Here is a 21,118-nt window from a genome sequence, read left to right as displayed (position 1 = left end):
CAGCGTGTGAGCTGTGACATGTTCATAATTGCTTGTCTTTGGAGCAGGTTCATCCTGCTTTCTCTTGTCCTTTCCAAGTGAGGTGGGGAGGTGTGCGCTTGTGTGCCTTTCATTGCTGTCCAATCTGACCAGGTTTAGCATTTGCGCCCTCTCTTGCTCACAGGGTGATTTTAGCTGAAGTTATGGCTCTTGATCCGTACTTGTTGATAAAACAAAACCCCGCGTTGTGAAGCCATTCACTTGATCCTCCGCGGGATGTGTTCTTGGAGCCATTTTGATTTTTTGGTCATGTGTTTTGTACTTTTCCACGGATGGAGGCATTTTAGCCTCTTGGTCCACTCTTTGGAGATGAATTTGGCACTTTCTCCACACATGATCCACTTGAGTTTTTGAAGCCCCCACGCTCCGTTTGCGGGCTAGTTGTTTCCTCGGGGGTGGGTTCTAGGAGCCTTACTAGGGTCTTCCCTGCTCCAGATCCACTTGTGCTATGAGACCCCTTCTGCGCATTAGGCTGCTTGTTTTTACAGCCGGGGTGGGTTCAAAGAGCCTTACTGGGTTTTTACCCTGCTCCCGATCCACTTGCATTGTGAGACCCCCTCAGCGCTTAGAGCTGCTTGTTTTTACTGCCGGGGTGGGTTCAACGAGCCTTATTGGGTTTTTACCCTGCTCCCGATCCACTTGCATTGTGAGACCCCTCAGCGCTTAAAGCTGCTTGTTTTTACAGCGGGGTGGGTTCAAAGAGCCTTACTGGGTTTTTACCCAGCTCCCGATCCACTTGCATTGTGAAACCCCCTCAGCGCTTAAAGCTGCTTGTTTTTACAGCCGGGGTGGGTTCAAAGAGCCTTACTAGGTTTTTACCCTGCTCCCGATCCACTTGCCTTGTGAGACCCCCTCAGCGCTTAGCGCTGCTTGTTTTTACAGCCGGGGTGGGTTCAAAGAGCCTTACTGGGTTTTTACCCAGCTCCCGATCCACTTGCATTATGAAACCCCCTCAGCACTTGAAGCTGCTTGTTATTACAGCCGGGGTGGGTTCAAAGAGCCTTACTAGGTTTTTACCCTGCTCCCGATCCACTTGCGTTGTGAGACCCCCTCAGCGCTTAAGGCTGCCTGTTTTTACAGCTGGAATGGGTTCAAAAAGAGAGCCTTACTAGAATGTTCCCTGCTCCCGATCCACTTGTGTTGTGAAACCCCTTCAGTGCTTGTGTTGTACTATTTCGCTGCTGGGGTGGGTTCTAAGGGCTTAGCTGGGAACTTCCCCTACCCACGATCCACTTGCGTACCCCAGTGCGCTTATCTTGCATAAAAAATGCGAGGGGGTGGGTTCCGGAGCCTTACTAGGAACTTACCCTGCTCCTGATCCACTTGTGGTGAGACCCCCCATCTGCATGCATGGAGGTGGATACTTGAGGCTTACTAGTACATTTTTCTGCTCAAGTTCCTCTCTCCTTTTCAGTTTTGTAAAACCCCTAGAGCTCCCACCTGTATTGATGATCTCTGGTGGATTCTGAGCGCCTGGGTCTTCTATAACTGTATTTTCCTAGCATATTAACTAATAGATAAAAGACCCCCCGGTATTTTAAAAAGGCCCTTCTTGGAGTTGAATTTTTATGTTTATTTTTTGAAGTGAGGCGTTTTAGCCTCCCCTAATGATATGATTGTGTTCCATCTTCTACCTGGCCCTCGCTATAGCTTTTCCTTACAGTTATTTGCAGGGTGGGAGGGATGGTTTTTTAGACCTGCAGCCGTCCTGCTGCTGTTCGTGGCTGACGGGGAGGGAGCATGAGAAGGGCCACCTTGCCCCCGCCAGATAAAGGCAAAATTCGGCCTGGGGGCAAAGCGGCCCTTTCTTTGAACTTCAAAAGGCCCCCGCTCAGCATCCGCAGGATGGGAAGGGGGGCCTTTGAAGTATGGAGGGCAAGGTGACAGGGGGCAGCGACTGCCGGTTGTCACCTGCCCCTCTCACCTCACCCTCCTGTCTTGGAGACGCGCTGTCTGGGTTCCCATTGTTAAGGGACCCAGCAGCCCGACCCCACCATGTGCATGCTAAGTGTGGCAGCGCCAAAAGGCACTGCCCCACCGGACTTAGCACAAACCCCCCACCTCCCAGTTTACGGCCCCGGGCCTCCCATCCGGGTGGGCCCGGGTGTATAAGCCTGGAAGTGTTTTTGTGCTGGGGAGTGGCATGCGGGTGACACGGATGGATGACAAGTGTGACAAGACAGGCAATACAGAATGACAGTTGCAGGAATGAGGAGACTGACGACCAGGATGTGAGGTGGAAAAAACTTTGGCCACAAGCTTTATTTTAGTACCAGCCATGGTGCAAAAGAAAAACCAGCCATAACATCACATAAGGATAACAATACTATATTTTGGGGACAGAGGGAACAGGTGAGCGGGGGGCCCTAATCCCAATTAGGGGCCCGCTCGAGGCTGATCCCCGCCGCCACCCTGAGGGGATGCTGACCGGCGTCTCCCAGGTCCCCCCAAAATAAGAGATTATGAATTAAGTACAGCCTCTGGCTGCCAGGGTCCAGACAATATTCCTGGTGAAATGTCCATACCTTCAATGGACAGGTGAACCCTGTCATTGCAGAACATGGCCTGGTTGTGTACCGAGATCCCATGTTTAATAAATTTGAGGCCTGATAAAAGGCAGAAATTGGCCACGGCTTTGTTCAGTTTGCGCCTAGAAATCTCCATGGCTTTGCTGCACTCTGCCCCATGCCACTGTTGGCGAGGGATGATTTCTGACATCATTACTTCTGTTCAAAGTCTTAGCATGCGTGCCAGGGATCTGAGGGAGGTGCCGATTTAAGCCAGAAAAACGTCCTGCCCAGCTGAGTCATTGCCCCCGAGATGGGTGGATGATGAGGAGATAATCGGGGGGGGGAGGAAGATACTATTAGATCAAGTCTTTCCTGATGTATCTTTTGTAAGCCCCCGATTTCCAACCCCCAATCCCTTTTATGGCTTTCTCTTGCAACCCCCCCCATCCAGGCTTAAGTGGCTGCTCCTATTCTGAAGGCGTGGGATCCAAACTCAGTAGGATTCCATCCTATAGCTATTATAGTCTTCCTGAGGACAGACCTCACTGGAATCTACTGAGGGCAGACCCAATTTTGTGTGTGAATAATTGCCCCCCCCGGCTGGGGCGCTTGTTCGTGAAGGCCCTGGTGATGCTGATGGGGCAATATTCTGTTTCCTCAATGCAGTACAGGTTGATGATCCTCCCTTTTCCTAATTGGACAGTTTTGGACCTACACAGTTTCACAGCCCTACCTCTGATCCTGTGTTTTTGGAGGCTATCTCGCTGATCCTGAACGCCCCAGAGTAGTTGAGTGTGAAGGCAGCTCTAAATAGTGAGGTCTCGTAGGCATTGTTGCATACTGCAGGGAGGGTGTCTAGCAGAACTTTTTAATTTAGCAAAATTGATGGGGCGCCTGGTGTCTGTCTTGACCCCTTCCATTTTGGACCAACCGTTGAGAGCATATCTGGTTAGTGCGCTGTGGGTGGGGTCGGGTGCCACCGCTAATCTAGTGTAATATGAAACTGCTGCCAGATGGGAGAGCTGTGACCGGCTGGCTGGCGGGGGCTGCCTTGGATGTGTCCATGGTGGCCCAAACCTCTTCTGGAACTGCTGTCCTCCTGGCTTCTGCCTGTGGGCTTAGTGCCTTGCAAGTGGAGAACTGAAAACGGGACAGAGCGTCAGCGGCCTTATTATCTTTGCCTGCAATGTGGCGCCCAATTATTACCATGTTATTTTCCAGGATGACTTTTTGTCATTTCTCTCAACACGTTTAGCACCAGAGGGCAGGAGGCAGCACCCTTGTTTAAAATGTGTACAACCGCCATGTTGTCTGACTGTGTGACCAGTTCTGTGCTGGCCAACAAGTGCCCCCATAAATAGAGTGCCATCCATTATGGGGAATATCTCTAGCAGTGTGATGTTCATGGACCAGCCCCTCCTCTGCCAGCAGGGAGGCCAGTGCTCAGCGCACCACTTGTTAGCAAAACATACCCCAAATCCTTTGCTGCCAGCCGCATCTGTGAACAAGGACCTTTTGTCTGCTCCATTCATGGTTTTGCGCCATATCACCTGGCCATTAAAATTGTTAAGAAATGATTCCCATATGGCCATGTCTAGTGTTATTTCTTTGCCCAATCTGATGTGGTGGTGTGGCTTAGTAACCCCCCCTCATTTTTAGTTCCACGTTCCTGTTAAACATCCGGCCTTGGAACATGATTCTGGTAGCAAAATTGAGCTTCCCAGCAAGGGACTGTATTTGCCCCAGCGTCGCCTAGTCCCTGCCTGTCATCAACCTTATTGTCTTTAGAAAGTCCTCTATTTTGTCTATGGGTAGGCAGCATTCCCTCTTGGAAGAGTCAATCTCTATGCCTAAGAATGACAGGGTGGTGGTGGGTCCTACCGTCTTCTAAGGCGCCAGTGGAACCCCTAATGCCTGCCTGGTTTCACTGAATAACTTAATGGATGAGCTGCATATGGGAGACCCTGCTGGGCCAGTGAAGAAGAAATCATCTAGATAGTGTACCGTTCTGGCTCTAGGCGTGGCCTGTTGGAGTACCCTTTGTAGGAAAGAACTGAACTGTTCAAAGTAGGCACACGGGATGGCGCAGCCCATGGGGGGGGGGCGTTTATCAAAATAGAATTTGTTGTCAAAATGGAAACACAGCCACTGGTAGGTGTTCTTGTGCACAGGCGGCAGCCTGAATGCTGACTTAGTGTCAGCTTTCGCCATGAGAGCGTGTCTACCTGACAGTTTTACTAGGTCAACCGCATCCTGCACGCAGCTATAAGAGACAGTAGCCTCAGTGGCAAGGATGCCAACATTGAAAGAGCTTCTGGGTGAGTGAGATAAATGGTGGAACGTCCTAAACTTCCCCTGCTGTTTTTTGGGCACAATGGCCAGGGGGAAGCATAAAAACTCAATGAAAGGAGGGTGTTGGAAGGGACCCTCAATCCTCCCTAGGTTTGGCTCTTTACCAATTTATTCTCTTATTATGTTGGCTAGGGAAGAGGCAGATTTTAGGTTTTTGGGTATAGTGTGAGATCCCTGGCCCTTGAATGGGATCTGAAACCCATCTTTGAAGCCCTGACCCAAGAATTATCTAGCTGCAGGGTGAGGGTAGTTCTCTAACATTTTTATTAGTTGGTCAATTTTTGTTCTTTTTTTTTTTTTTTTGGTGAGGCCCCCATTTTATAACTAGTACATGTTTTTACCCTCTGAGACTTTTGGGCTGGGCCTGGAGGGAGAGGCTTTTGTGCAGTCGTTGCTGCTGTGGTCACCATTGCATGTGCTGCATTGGTGCTTGTATCTGCACTCAGTGCCCTTGTTGCATGACCCTCTGTTGAAATACCAGCAGGTCCCCGGGGTGCTCCCTTTGCCCCCCCCGTGCTGCGGTTGCCAAACTGCCCTTATTCTGCCCCGCTTTTTGCCCCCTTGGGGGCGGTCTTCGAAACGGGAGTTTGTTTTTGTTGGCATTTGCACTGTCTTGTTGTGACCTATGCTGGTTATGCTGCCTGTTTCTATCCCTTCTGTTGTTTTTGCTGCTCTTGGTCGTCCTTATTATCCTGAGCAGAGCACACTGAGCTGAGTTTTCTTTTAAGACATGGGAAATATACAGTTTGGGGTCTTCCTCTTCCCAGCCTGGGTCAGGGAATCTCTGCATCTCCTTCCTGAACTCCCTGTCGTAGTTCAGCCATGATTTCTGCCCAAAGGTATTGTGGATCTCTAGGATTCTATGGTGGTAGGCAATCAATGCCCTCTTCTGGGAATTCTTTTAAGAGGATGGTTGACAGGATTTGAAAAGAGGCCTCCCAATTCTGAATATTCTTTTCCAGGGTGGGCCTCTTTTCTCTCGCTTTTTCTTCCTCTTTCTTATCCCTCTCGGAAATAACAAAACCTAATTCTTCATAATCCAATAGGCAACAAATATCAATGAATTGCTTCTTCCAAATCTTAATTTTGCACTCTATGTGCCATGCAATAGGCTTCTATTCACACTTTTGCCGGCTGTGCATCCCCCATATTTATTCATGTGTGGGCTTGGAGACACGACATCATTGCTAGGCCCAACCCATGCTTTAAGTTGGCCCTGGACATCCTCGCCCCCCAGAATAAGACTCTGTGTCCATGCTGTCACTCTTGCTGCTGCAGCTGCTTGAGTCATCCCTATGCCTCTTCATTTTCCAAGCACCCACATCCTTGTGCCATTTTAAAAAATGTTTCTAACATTGCTTTTCACAGTACCTGATTGTGCTTTTCTCTTGGTGCTGGGGTGGGTGTCTGAAGAGGCGGGCATGCTGCGGACATCACAACGCTGCTTCTTCCTTGCCGGCTGCTCCTTTTCTGCTGGCTCATCATAGCCGTTGTCCTCATACTCCAGTGCGTCTGCGTTGTCATCATTGAAACTGGTGGATGCAACTCTACCACTATTTCCTGCACCACGTCCACGCCATGGACTGCTTCTGCCGCTTTATCCTATTCCAGGAGTAGTGTTTCATTCAGGGATAAAGCATCGGCCATCTTTTCCTTCTTTGAAGTCTTGGCTGGAGCTTCTTAGCACAGAATTGTGATGCTGGCTGTTGCTGTCCTGACCCTTCTTTCCGGTTGTGGCTCTTGTCCTGATCTTCTTCTTGTAGTCTGGAACCGCAGTTTTCCCCTCGAAGCAAGGTATTCAGAAAAAACCTAAAGCCAGGCATGCCGGTATGTAAACTTCCTGGGGTAGTGCTGTTTATAGGAGCCATGTTTTAGTGGCCCCCAACTACCTGCTGCGAGGTCCTGCATATGCTGTGGGCTCCAGTCGCACGAAAATGCCTGTGAGCCTGCTGGCAGAGTTGCCCCCTGATTTTAAGCGGGCCGTGTCACTGTACCAACTGGTTTTGCTCGCAAATGGCATGATTGCCAGGAAGCCATTAACTTGCCCTTCATCTGTTGCTCTGTGTCGTCTTGCTTCCAACTCGATTCTCTGAAAACACTTTATGAGGCCAGGCGTGTTTTAACGCCAGTGTTTGCTTTGAATAGCATTGAAAGCCGCACACGCTTGAATTGTTTATTTTCTTAATGATGCTTGAGCGGGGATCGCCTTCTGGATAACTTCAAGGTGGGCTCAAGACTTCATAAGCTGCTGCTCAGTGCCCCCGTTCCAGTCTTCGGCATGGAATGCTGCAGCCAGGCCCGAGGCTTTATTATGGATGCCCCTCGGCAAACCACCTCCTGCCAATCTTAGATCTGGCAGTGGCAGCCTGTAAGCAGCTGGAAAATGCTGCGAAGCATCTTTCTTTTTGGCCCGCCGCCACAGCTGTCAGCTGTCCTCGTGGAGGCTGGAGGGGCTGGTGAAAGACACGTCTCTCTGCACCTTTTAAAAGTAATCAAAATTATTCTGCCCTGCTGGATTTTTGTGTCTTGCAGTTTGCGAATGGAAATCCTGGGAAAGTCCCCCTGCCAATCTGCGATCTTGTGTACACTCGCAGCTTGCCTGCAGCCTTGATTTACTGCTTTCCCTCTCCAGCTCCTTTCTTTGTATCAGCCGTGAAGTTGCACTGCCGGCCGTGCTCTGGAATGCTGGAGTGGCTCGAGTCCCGAAGAGCCTGGCGGTGTGCTGGTGAAACTCAGCCCGGAGACCTGCCGCCGTCCTGCTGCTGTTCGTGGCTGACGGGGAGGAAGCATGAGAAGGGTCACCTTGCCCCCGCCAGATAAAGGCAAAATTCGGCCTGGGGGCAAGGCGGCCCTTTCTTTGAACTTCAAAAGGCCCCCGCTCAGCATCCGCAGGATGGGAAGGGGGCCTTTGAAGTATGGAGGGCAAGGTGACAGGAGGCAGCGACTGCCGGTTGTCACCTGCCCCTCTCTCCTCACCCTCCTGTCTTGGAGACGCGCTGTCTGGGTTCCCATTGTTAAGGGACCCAGCAGCCCGACCCCACCATGTGCATGCTAAGTGTGGCAGCGCCAAAAGGCACTGCCCCACCGGACTTAGCACAAACCCCCCACCTCCCAGCTTACGGCCCCGGGCCTCCCATCCGGGTGGGCCCGGGTGTATAAAACAGCGCCGTACAAACGCATCCCGCTCTCCGAAGTGCCTGGAAATGTTTATAGCCACACTTCATCAATGCCAGAATGGGCTCTCAGTCATCTATTGTGGATGCAAATGAACACGAAAGTGTACGCGCTGGCAATCACCATCCAGCCCTGAAATGATCGCACTCCCCTGCATATCCGATTACACTATTTAAGATGAAAATGAAAGGAAAGTGCTTAAATTACAAGTAGTGGAGAGCCCGCTTCTCCTGGAATCTGGCATGGCCTTTTAAGCCAAACATTCACCCGCCAACATTTCACGAACGGGCGCCATGGAGCAATAGATAAGATCCTAAGGCGTTTCAATTCTTACAGTGACGATACACAGTTCATTGTTAGAGTGGATCAGAATTGGCATAAGCTTAATGGTGATAAGACCGAAGTCCTGGTTATTGGCCCGCCAAAATCGCACAATTTCAGTACCCAGGACATTTGGCCTTCTAGCGTAAGGACTTTGCCTATTCCAGTCAATTCAGTTGAACATCTCAGAGGCAAAATTGCAGTCTCCTTATCACCGGAGCTGCAGGTCAGTGCTATGTGCAGGACCGGTTTCTTTAAACTCAAAACCTTAAAGAAGGTGATAACTTTTTTTCCATATTCACTGCAGGGACCAGTGGTCGCTTGTGCAGCTTCAGGTTGTCTTGATTAATGCAATGCAACCCTAATGGCTGAGCTGAACTACTTTATTACGCGACTTCAAATTCTCCAAAACTCTGCGGCTCGGTTAGTCGCTGTTCTGCCTAAATATGAGGACATTTCTCCCACACTATCGCAACTTCACTGGCTGCATTTGAAATCTTTATGTCTGACACATTGGGCCTTGCAGAAGCAAGGTGCCTGCTTTCTTTAGGAAACGATTAACCCTTATTCCCCAACCAGAAATCATTGCTCAGCTAACCTCTGCCTTCTGGTTGTTCCACAGATGAAAAGGAAGTCGGTAAGTGGCAAGGCATTCTCAGTGCTGCCCCTTCTCTGTGGAATACGCTCGCCCCTGCATTGAGATTGACTAAAGACTACGCACAATTTTGGAAGTTACTCAAGACTTTCTTCTTTCCTAGATACATTTCTTTCCTTGACTTTCAGTCCTTTTCTTATGGTGTCTCCTCCTTCAGTGCAAAGATACCTCTGGGTGGCAGCACACTATATAAGCAGATGCTAACATAACATAAACATAACATACACAACTTCACTTGAGCTAAAATGCACACACACATCCTAAACACCTCCGATGAATTTCCCATAAATGGACTTCGGTCCCCCGAGCGCGTTCAACCTACAGCACGTTGGCACCATACCAATGTGAAAGGTGCTATACAAATTATGATGATGCTGATTTACAATCTAAAAACAACAGCTTAAAAGTATACATTGATTGCTAAAGGTAGAGAACAGTCTCTTGTTGCAGTTTTGCAAAACACTTAGGCAACCGTAAACCTTTAATCCTTTTCCCCCCTGCCCCCTTAACACCATTTCCTCTCTTCTCACCTTGTAGTACCCTACCGCAGCCCCAGGCGCCCTGAATACTGAATGCCATCAACCACGGCATCCACGCTCCCCTATAGAGACATCCAAATAACTTAGTAGCTCCATATTCACTTCACCCTTGTGATTCATGGAATTGGGTACGCAGGAATTCTCCTGGACTTGCGTGTAGTTCATGCTGGCCTTGCACACCTGTGTGAGCCACCGAGGGCCTTGCGCGAGACTCCGAGCAGAGGGTGGGCGTGGCCTGTGCGGAGAGCTGGGAAAGGGGCAGATCACCAGAAATGGGGAATAACTTGCGAAGAAGTGAGCATTCAGAGAGATGGCCTCCAGGCAATCCCTTGCATTCCCACTATTGCACGGCAAGAGACATATTCATGGAATCGATCGTGCAACATCTCGGCTGGAAAATGCCCATGCAAGTCCTTCATAGAATCTATCACCCGAACGCTGGCATAAGTACACTTGTGCATAGGATTTTCAGCACGCAGGTGGGTTCACACGTTGGAATTCGGGGTGCTGGTACTCAATCGGGGTTTCAATGTAACATATTGGTGCGCGTAAGCTGTGTCGCGGGGTGCACGGACGTTGTACGTGGGTTCACACACACATTTCCGAGTTATTGCTGAGTTACGATTTTTCATATGGATGTTCTCGGTGTGCCGGATACAGTTAGTGGAGACCCCGCACAGGCTCCCTGAGTCACAGTCCTGCTTACTGGGGACGCCACACACTGTTTGAAGGGTGCATGTATTCGTGCCTGGAGAACTGTGCAAATGTGGCTGATCTGTCAGTTTCCTGCCTTGCGTGTGGGCGTGTCGTGGGAGTTCCAGACGGGACTTGCGAATACGGTTACTTTGCGCGTAGAATTCCATGAATACGCATTGTGCGCAGATTTGCTTGCGCAGTGACCTTTTCGATGCGCTGATATTGCGCAATTTATGTGCAACATTTCATGAATCAGCCCTTATGTTTATGCATCCCCATTTCTTCGATGAGTCAAATGCCCTTGGATCTGTTCCCGGAGTGAAGACAGAGTTGTCAAAAAGAGAGTCGATCAATGGTGGGAAAGATGTGGTGCAATACCTCATAGTAGTTTTGTCACACACTGGCAGAGTACATCCTGTTATTGGGCTAATTGATAGTGACCAAGCTTTATTGGGACTTTTCAACCAAGATTGTGCCCATATCCCCATTCCTGTCGCCTATTGCTTCATGAGAAGCCAGGGCCTCTCCGATTTCGTGTTCATCCATTCTATAATCACCCGTAGTTAGGCAGCCTTGTAGTATTTGTTGATGTCTAGGCATCCCACTCCCCCTTGTGTTTTGGGGCACATGAGAACCTTCATATTTACCCTTGGTTTATTTCCTTTCCAGATAAGTTGAAATATAATATCTTGTATTAGCTGTAGATCCTTGTGAGATAATATTATGAGCAGGCCCTGAAAAAGATAAAGTAGACGGGGAAGAATGTTCATCTTGATCAGAGCAATACGGCTCAGCCATAAGAATGCCAACTCTTTTCACTTATTCAAATTATTTTTTATTGGCAGCTAACAAATTGGGAAAGTTTGCTCTGCACAGCGATGTGCACAAAGGAGTTAGGTTGACGCCAACATACTTTATAGATTTCGATGTCCACATCTATGAGTGACTTTCTTGCACCTCTTTCATTATTTTTGTAGGGGTTGATATTATTAAGAATTTCAGCTTTGTCCTCATTCATTTTAAAGCCCAAAACCCTTGAGGATCCCTCAATTTCTTTGGTGACTTCTTTTAGCGGATTGGTCAACTTTGTCAGCGTGAAGATCGCATTGTCTGCAAAGACGCAAACTTTGTGGTCTTCTTTCGCCACGGGGATTCCGTACATGTAAGCGTTTTTCTCATTCTTGCAGTAAAAGGCTCCATTGCCATGTCAAGGAGCAACAGGTAGAGTAGCCACCCCTGTTTGGTACCCCTGTTTATTGGGCAGGGATCTCGCTTTACCTTAACATTATTTGTTGATGTTAGCCTACCCACAGCCCACTTTTTTTGAGGACTAGATTCAACTAGCCCAATCGACCCAGTTAATAATAAAAATGATTGGCTATTTATAATGCACCTCTACACAATGTGTTTTGAGGCACAACGAGACAAGAGGGTGGGGGAAACAGGGAGGATAAAACAAACAATCCTACTAGGCCTTGTGACATTCAGATCGTGCAGGGTAAAGGGGAGAGTGGGAAGTGCCGGTCTGTGCGGCAGGGCCTTTGAGAAGAGCGAGTGCCAGGGGAGACCAGGTGGACAGAGCCAGAAAAGTAGAGTGCAGGGGAAGGAAGGTCCATGAGCTAAGTGCGAGGAAAGGTGCTGGAAGGACTGCAAGGGTGCAGGCCCAGCCAGTCTAGTGTGGTGGAGGGGCACAGAAGGGCAAGTGCAGGTTGAGGGAGGGTGGTCAGGGGTGACCAAGTGCAGAGGTAGACTGGATTAGGGGGAGGGCTGGTGCCCAGTAAAACTCTGAGGGAACCAGGCAGCCAGTCAAGAAGCAGACATGGACATTAGCAGGGGAGGGGGAGAGGGAAAGAGGAAGAGAAAAGGAAGGTCTTGAGAAGCTTCTGAATTTTAAGGAGATCCGGTTCAAGTCTGAGAGAGGCAGGGAGGCAATTCCAGAGGAAGGCAGCTGCGGAGGAGAGAGATCTGCCCCCCCACTCTCTGCTTGGAAAAGCATCTGATCTGCAGAGAGTTAGAGCTAGACGAATGAAGGGTACTAGCAGTGGAAAGACTTTTCTGCTTCGAGCACCAATAGCACTGCATGGGTTTTCGTTCGACAAAATGTATCCATGATATGGATAATCCTTCTGATGTTGATGAAGCAGTTTCTGTTTAGTTTAAATCCAGACAGATATACATCTATTAGATCTGTAAGGAGAGGCTCCAATCTGTTGGCCAATACACATGTATACATTTTTTAACCTACACTTATCAAGGCTATTGGATGATAGGATGAGCATTTTTTGGATTTCAGCCCAGTTTGGTTATTCGTGCAATGTGCGATAGGTTCATTGAATTAGTCAGACCTCCATATTCCCCAAAGGAATTAAAACATTTTATTAGTGTCGGGGCTAGAAACATTAAATAGGTCTTGTAAAAGAAATCTGTACAGCCATCGGGACCTGGGCTTTTCCTTGGCTTCATTAATTCAGCTTTTATAACCTGCTTAATACTGGAGAATCAAACCTGTGTTGTGCTGCGTTGTCTTGCTTCTAAGACAAACGTGTTGCCCCTGAGCGATTCTCCCAGCTGGAGGTGTGATCTTTTATAATTTCCTCAAATGTTATTGTACTTTCTTGCTCAAGAAAAAGTATCAGAGGAAGAGCCACCCCAAGAGACAGAGTAAGTGCGATTAGAATATAAGAATGAAACCAAGAGAAGAAAGCGAAGATAAGTGTAAAGTGTGATGGAATGTGTAGAATGTAGAAGAATTATCCAATAGTATAAGAAGGGAAGAGTGTTTAGAGTAACAAGTAGAAAGCAAAGAGTCACACACGGATACAAAAGCAGTTTCACTTGAATGACAAGGGCAAAAACCAGACTGAAAACAAGGAAGAATAGAGTTATCTGTGACAAAGTAGAGACCTGACAATAGACTAGACGTTCTAGTAATCTCCCTGGTGTTCCTTGCTCCAGTGTGCCGCTGGAGTAAGTCTTGGATCCTGGCTTCCTATCGTTGCAATATGTTTGCTCATTCACTTGCGGAGTTCAAGTATATTGCTGCCAATATAGATTTGACCAGGGTCGGACTGGGACAAGAAATAGGACCGGACACCCGAAGAAAAGAGGCCCTCCCTTGCCTCAAAAAAGTGGCCCACCCCTCACCTCAAAAGTGGCCCACCCTCACCTCAAACCATCATCCGTGAATCGCATCAATTCATGACTTTACTGAAAATGCTACTTATGGAGGGTTCATGTGTCTGTTGCATGTTGTTATGTTTTGTGTAAATGCTTGAGAAAGTGATTACATTCCTCTGGAAGTGCAGTTTCCACTTCTTTATCATAGCTTCTCTCTTCCAAGCCCACGTTGGCCCATCCTGCACATTTTCAGCTGCAGAATACACAGAATCAAAATTTCTTGACTGTGCAGCTAACGCTTTTGTAGTGTCCGAGACCATTCTCTGTGTATGTCACAAAAAAAGGAGTTGAGCATCCAGGGCCATAAAGGCTGCATACAAATTGAGCTAAAAAACAATAAAGGATGATTTGTGACATGTTGATGTATTCCTTGTTTCATTTAAATGGAGGATGCAAATAGCTAAAGAACTTTCAATAATAGAATGCCAGTGCAGCGAACTGGGATTGCAGTAAACAGGTAAAGGTCATTTGAATGTAAGCTTTAAAATAGACATCCACTGCAAGGGCTTGTAAAAAACAATATGTGCGAGTGAGACTTGATACAGAGTGAACACTGACTGAGGAATCCGTGCCCAGCAAAGCGTAACGCTATAGAAAGGAATGCAGTGCCTACCACGCTTCTCGATGAGCAAACACAAATGTTTCTACAGAATCAGTGTCTATAATTAAACACTACCTTTGGTTATGATTTCACTAATGTGATATACATATACATTTCATACAAGAATGAATCACCATATGTATCATTAATATCTAGATCCATATTGTCAAATTACTGTGAATGCAAGCAGACAAGGCCAAATGATAATATGTTATTGTATTAGCACTTACACTCAAGCTCTTTTTTATAGAACACATATGCATACAATATCACCCAACCTGTGTTGGTACTCATTTATCGCCCTCAGAAGGATGAAAGGCTGAGATGGCCTTGCTGCGAATTCGAACCTGCAACCTGCAGATCACGCACACATCACAGCAGCGAGCACACAACCCACTAAGCAATCATATTGTCTATAGTAAAATGAGCATCTGCAGGTCTGGTGCAAATTTGGCCGCATGTGAATAGGGCAGGCTGAGCAGTGAACGAGGCCGACTTGGTAGTGAAAAGGTGAGTTGGGTACTGAATGCGGGAGGATGGCAGTAAATGGGGCATGCTCAGCAGTGAATGCCGCAGCAAGAGCAGAGACTGAAGCAGGTGGAATTCTGTGAACTCAGGAAAACACAGTGAGCCTACCCTGATGTGGCTTGGGCAGGCAGTGGCAATGTACAGAGAGGACCGGCTCGACTCTGCAATCGAAAAATATAAAAGTGGTGCTGTGCCAGGGTGGTGGGTGCCCGCAATGAGGCGACTGAAGTAGTAGCGGAGAGTGCAGGGTATAAAGGTAACGTGAGGTGTCTGTTTAAGACTCAGTGGCTTGTGTGAGCTGCTAACTGCCTGGGTCTGCCTGCCTGTTGCGACTGTGATCTGGTCTGTGAACTTCAACTGCTCCACCAGTCCAGTCAGCAGCGTGGAGACCCACTCTAGTCTAGAGGCTGTCGCTGGGCCACTTTCTGCTGTTCAGTGAGTGTTCTTTATTCACCGGCCTGCGTGTGTTTACATTTGATTACTTTCGTCTCTGAAACCATTGCATCTTTACATTTGTAATATTGGCAATATTACAAGCTTGCTAGCAAGTTCTAGAGACAGTGGGGTTTGTTGCATTTAATGAACACGGACACATGGAGCAGGCCGGGTGTAGGTGTCGACATATGGTCCCCTCTTAAATCATTCCGATGTTCCCTGCTCCTCAGGGATTTGCCACTCAATCCTGATTTCTACTGCCTGGATTATTGTTTGAAATTAAATACGGTATTTTTTCACCAGTCACAGAGAGTTTAGTGTGATTTATTTGCTTGACAGATTGTAGAATCTAATATTTGGCAACAACCTGAAATGCTTTCAGATAATTGATATTTATTAATTTTAGGAAGCCTGCATGGAAAGGGGCGTGGGCGTTTCGGCTGCGGCTGCCACATGCGGAGTGCAGGACTGCACCTCAAAGCTTGTGGAGTTGTGTGCCGTGAAACCAGCGCTTAGTGGGGCAAACAGCTTATATGAAATGGCCTGTACGGTGTGGAGCTGTTTTTGGGGGTGGGGGGAGATCAAGCTGAACAGAGGATAGCTCAGGGGCAACGTGCTGACCACGCAGAGTAACAGAGGTTTGAATCCTGGATTCGCATTTAGACACCGAGTATTAAGCGTGTTATAAAAAAAAAATTCAATAAAATATGAACTCATTAACCCCTGCATTGCCACAGTGCATGCTGAGACTGTCAAACCCCAAGCTTGTAGGTGGCCCCCTCTTTTTGTCACGCACCCCACTCCATGTCTGCCCATGTGGCACCGAAAAGGAACCAGGAAGATATTGACAGTCAAGTGCAAAATGTTAACAGCGCTCTCCTTAACAGGTACAGATGCCGGTGGCGATTTGACAAGAGCATGCAGCCCAACAAAACTTACTGGTGAGGCACATATCCTTACCAAAGCAATAAAACAGTTCCTCGGTACCAGCCAGGACGTTAAGGTGGGTTTAAAGGCTACAGCCCTTTGTTTCTTCGTTTCATGGAAGGATGCATTGTCATTTGTTTTGTTGCAATTGGATATGTGTTCTTATGGCCGAAATAAAGTTATTGACTGATTAAAAAAAAACACAATATGCGTAAAAGCGTTACTCATAATTTCTGTGCCAATCATTACCAAAGGCTTTAAGGATCTGAAGAAAAGCAGTCATAAAAAGTTCCCAACTAAAAATGAAGCCTGGGCACTGGATTATTGCACATCTTTTGGGGCAGGATTACTCGTCTTTAACACTTGGGGTTCTCTGATGTAAAGGAAATCCCTGCAAGCCACTCCAGAAAGACCCCACTGCCAAAAACATATGCAAATAAAGTCCAGAAATAAATGTGATTAGTCCCTGCTGAGACACGAGTAGGAGGCCTTAACTGGCCATCTGTTGAAAGGACGTTAAATGCCTCGATTTTCACATTTACAAACGTTATGCAAATTATGCGTAGTATCAAGACAGTTACATGTGTCAAAGAAGGTCCACAAGCAGGTAAATATACATTCTTGTCAGGGTGGCGCAAATGTCTAAGTGGTACAACCAACTGGTTTGAAATAATAACCAGCCCTGGCCTTTATGCTCACATCATATTGCAATTTGCCTTTGTAATGAGGAGTGCAAAATGGCATGCACTACAAACGAGCACTGCAGAATGTCAGTTAAGAGCTGTGTATGCATAAGTAGCGATTGAGTAACACAGGGTAAATGCAGTAGAGGCAATAACTTGTGCAGTGGCAGAGGCAGTGGCATCTGCCATGTGTCTTACCTCAGGTCCACAGTGTGTGTTGTGTCCAGAAGTCGTCTCCGCCTCGTTGACTTTGTCTCTCTCTTCGACTCACTGACTGTCTCAGACTATCTTCTGGCCGGGCCCTGAGTTACTCTGAGCCTGGTTCAGCTTTCAGGACAGGTGAGGTCTGCTGCTGCTGTGCTGTTCCTCCATCCGTGTTGTTGTCAGGACGTGACCGTGCTGGGCGGGCTGCTGCCTCCTGATCATGGCATCACTGACTAGCGCCAAAAATCATGCCCATGGTCGGAGAAGCCAAACTATATCCTCTACTCACTTCACATGTGGTAATCAATTGCGGCGAGTCTGGTGACACAGAGTTTGTCAGCAGCCTGAGCCGCATCCCCATTCCCAGGGCCCGGCCCAGCCCCCCAGGCACAAGTTGCTTTCAACTTTGCAAAGGGCAACACATTCGTTGTTGCTACTTCCTGCAAAGTTGAAAGCAACTTGTTATGATAAGGTGAGAGGCCAGACTGTGTGCTGTGCCCTGGGGCCCAGGCCCAGCACCTGGCCCAGCCCTGTCAGGAGGCAGGCCACGAGCCTGCAGAAGATGTTAATTATTTTACATTAGCACTTCAGAGCCAGCCGGGGGCGGTCCGGGCCTCGAGGTGAGCACTGAGCACCAGTAGTGGCTGCAGGCCGCCATGTCAGCTGCACATAATTAATCGAATGTAGATGCTGATGCATTATGCATTCATGCATGCAAATGATTTATCAAAGCAAGGTAACATGTATTACCTTGCTTTGATGAATAATTATGCAGCGCTGGCTGCACAGCGTGACAGGCAGCCCTGCCCAGCCCGCCCCTGCTGCAGAGACAGTGCGTGCTGTGTGGACGCGGTGCTTCCGCTGCTAGGGAGGCGAGGCAGCACCAGCAGCTAGCGGGCCTAGGGGCGGCCCTGCTCTGAACCCTCAGACTGTCAGTCTTTAAATACATTTGAAAAAATTAAAACAGCCCTACAACACTGACTGATGCTGGACCTGCTGCCCGAGGTGCGGCACGCGCGCGGACCGGCTAGTGCGATGCGTGCCAGTGACATGATAGAGTCGAATTATAAAGAAAAAACCAGCCCAGGGGTGGGTTAAAAAAAAAACGGCCCCTAGGTCATCAAATCGTATCGGCCAGTGGCCGATGGCCCGATGGGGCCAGTCCAACCCTGGATTTGACCACATAATCAAACAATAGCATATACTGCAGTTAATCAAGCCAGTGATTTTAATGCCATGTTTCTCTCTTATTGCAAATTCCTTTACAGTATGTGCATATTTGCACATTGCACATGTTCCATGCTTATATGACACAGCTGTGCTAAGCCAGTTGATCATGTTGCCCACATGTGTCATAAAAAGTGGACATAGTCTGTTGCATAATGTAGGTGATTTAGGAAGCATAACCTTTGGTTTGTCACCAATATAATCTTTTAGGTCTGCATCCATTTGTAGTAGGTGCCAGTGTTTACATGCAATTCTTGACACAAGCTTGCTCTCGCTTGAATACATGGTGATAAATCTAACTTGGTTCTGATTCTTTTTGTTCTCTTTGGCTTTCCGTACAAAAAGTGTGGTTCTTTGCTTGACTTCTATTTTGTTGAAAGCCCTAGTTCAGGTATTCACATCATATCCTCGCTGTCCGAATGTGTTATTAATCAAATTGCATTCCTCATCAAAGGAACCTTCTGTGCTGCATTTTATTTGTGCACATATGCATTCCCCTGTGGGGATGTTCCTAATGGTACTTTTTCTGTGGCAAGTATGTGCATGCAAAGTTGCATTGGCTCCAGTGTGTTTTCTGTATGTCCTTGAATGTAGTTTATTTTGATGTACAGAAATGATGAGATCTCAAAAATTGATTTCTTTCTAGCTAGCTGTGCTGCTGAATTGAACCCCAAAATCGTTATTGCTCAGCTGCGCTAAATAATGTTCAAGTTATTCCATGTTCTTCACATTAAGAAGCTCAAATGAATGGAGCACAGAGAATGCACTTGTTTCATTTGTGCTTCTTTCAGAAAAGTGCAGGTCTCCTTATTCTCAAAGGTGACCTGCTCATTTCACGAGAGGCTGGACAGTGGCACAAAGATGCGCTCTCCTGCCTTCTTGCATGCAATAGTGTCGGGAGATCGCTCATGACACAAAAGGTTCTAATCTTTTACTGCTTCATCACTCTGTGTGAAATGCTTGAAAAGGAAATGAGCATTTGCATTCATATTTGGAGGATGGAAATGCAAGTGTTACAGCTGCGGTTTGAATCAAACTTGTCACCCTTAAAGGAAAAAATCTTGCCAGGGGGCCTCATTGCAGGGCTGCTTGTAAAACCTTCAGTAGGAAGCGGGTTACCGGCAACCCCGTTTCTGACACCTGACTTCCCGGTGCTACCGGGATATTATGGCAGGCATCAAAAACGGGAAGAACACATGACTCCACGGGAATAGGGTCACTGAAGCACCGGCACCATTGCTAATTCAGGCCTGCTGGGAGTTCTGGGCCCCTACCGGCAAACTCTTAGTTTGGAAGTCCCTCCCGGCACCCTTATTTCCAGACCCCCAAACCCGTAATGAGGCCAAGGGTCCTGTGATGATTTCACCTCCTCTTGCGCCTGTTATTAACATTTAAAAGCGCATCCATTTGTGAATTTGGGATGCGATATTAAATGCGGAAAAGAAGCACTCCTGACATGTACAAATGGCAAAGGGGTGAAAATGGGCATCTGAACGAGCGTCTTTAGGATGCACTCATTCAGATGGCCTTTGAGTAGGTGCCGGCTCCTTTTTTGGCTGAAAGTAATGAGGTGCACTTGCACATTTTCTTTTAGTTCTCCAGTCCTCCTCCCTCTCTGAGAGAGCAAGGATATCTGTACTTATATGTAAAAAATCACCTTTTCAACTCAGTACCTACGCACGCAGAGTGTGAGATCTAGTAGGTCTCTGCCAATATCTCAACACCTGCTGAAAGATAGAATGGTAGAGGAGGAAATAGACAGGTGCATTACTGAACTCTGTACACTGAAAATAAACCATAATGCCTCTCCCAATAATTTATGGGATGCCTTCAATCCATCCGTAAGGGGGCATCTCATTGCACCTACCTCAGTTGGTGACAATATATAAAGGAACAGGCGTGATTTTAGAGGCAGATCTGAAGATACTGGAAACACACAGCACAGGGAAACATGCTCACAGAAAACAATTATCTACATTAGAGATTAACTGGGCTGAAAGAGAGGGGACAAGTAAGATATGCTCTTAGAAAATCTAATAAACACATAGGCCCACAAAATCTTTAGGCATTTGCTTGGGGATGATAGAGGGAGAAGTCTCTTTAAGGAATGCCAGAAAAGAAAGGCTCTTATACGTTTGTATACAAATGTATATTCGGGGGACCACTCTTACCGGACATACAACAGCAAATATTTACAAGCTGCTGACCTACAGAAGGTCTCTTCTGTGCAGAAAATGATGCTGGATGCCCAATAACAAAAGAAGAAGCAATTTCTTCCATCACTTTAAAAGAAAATCTATAAAGTCTGTTTCCTTGGGTCACAGTTATTTAGGACCTTTGTTGGGTAGGTAGTAGCACGCTAACATATCCGTTCAACTCCTTCCTTTCAAACATTGGGAATTGTCACAGACATGATCAGGGAGGCTACAATTAGTCTGATTCCCAAAGCAGGTAAAGATCTAGAGATATGTGGCACCTATTAACACATTGCCCTGGTGAATTTTGACATGAAGGCACACTGGAAAATGTTGGCGTAACGTCTAGAGGACGCGCTCCCTAAGCTAATTCACATTGACCGCACTGGGTTTGTGACCAGCCAACATACATTTGACAATATATGCTTGGATGCCCACATGGTGGTATAGTACTGGCTTTTGTATATTGCACGTTCCTCTTCATAAGGCATCATGGCACTGTCAATGAAGCCAGGAGAATGGGCATAGCCATATATCACACCCAATTATAGTGCAGGAATAGAAAAGTCTTTACTTTCCGATGGACGGGTGGATCTCTGATCCCGGCCGCCATGAGAAGGATCTCTGGCATAAATTTGTATAAATGTTTCTGAAAGATTACAGGTGCCTATTGATAGTAGGCTTTATACACTAAGCACAAAGTGTTCCACTGCATGTGTGTATTCACTGGAAAACAGTGTAGAATCTGAAGTCCCGGCAAAATGTGATCACAGCGATTGAAATAAGGCAGGAATCCAGCTGTGGCATTTTGAATAATTTGAAGTTTATGCAAAGTTATATTTAAAATTTCCAAAT

The 21,118-nt window shown here is 47.3% G+C and overlaps 1 long non-coding RNA gene across 1 annotated transcript in view; it reads left to right on the top strand.

The window, feature by feature from the left end:
• The window catches only part of LOC138493124 (uncharacterized), a 38,662-nt gene extending 22,638 nt beyond the window's left edge, over positions 1 to 16,024 (top strand). The window contains exon 3 of the long non-coding RNA XR_011276269.1: positions 15,915 to 16,024. This is a non-coding gene — a long non-coding RNA (uncharacterized lncRNA). The remainder of the gene's footprint in view (positions 1 to 15,914) is intronic.
• The last annotated feature ends 5,094 nt before the right edge of the window (positions 16,025 to 21,118 follow it).

This window comes from Ambystoma mexicanum, chromosome 10 (genome assembly GCF_040938575.1).
Source record: "Ambystoma mexicanum isolate Mex_15411 chromosome 10, UKY_AmexF1_1, whole genome shotgun sequence".
Classification (NCBI taxonomy): Eukaryota; Metazoa; Chordata; class Amphibia; order Caudata; family Ambystomatidae; genus Ambystoma; species Ambystoma mexicanum.
Note: the sequence above shows the minus strand (reverse complement) of the source record. Positions and strands in the feature narration are given on the sequence as shown.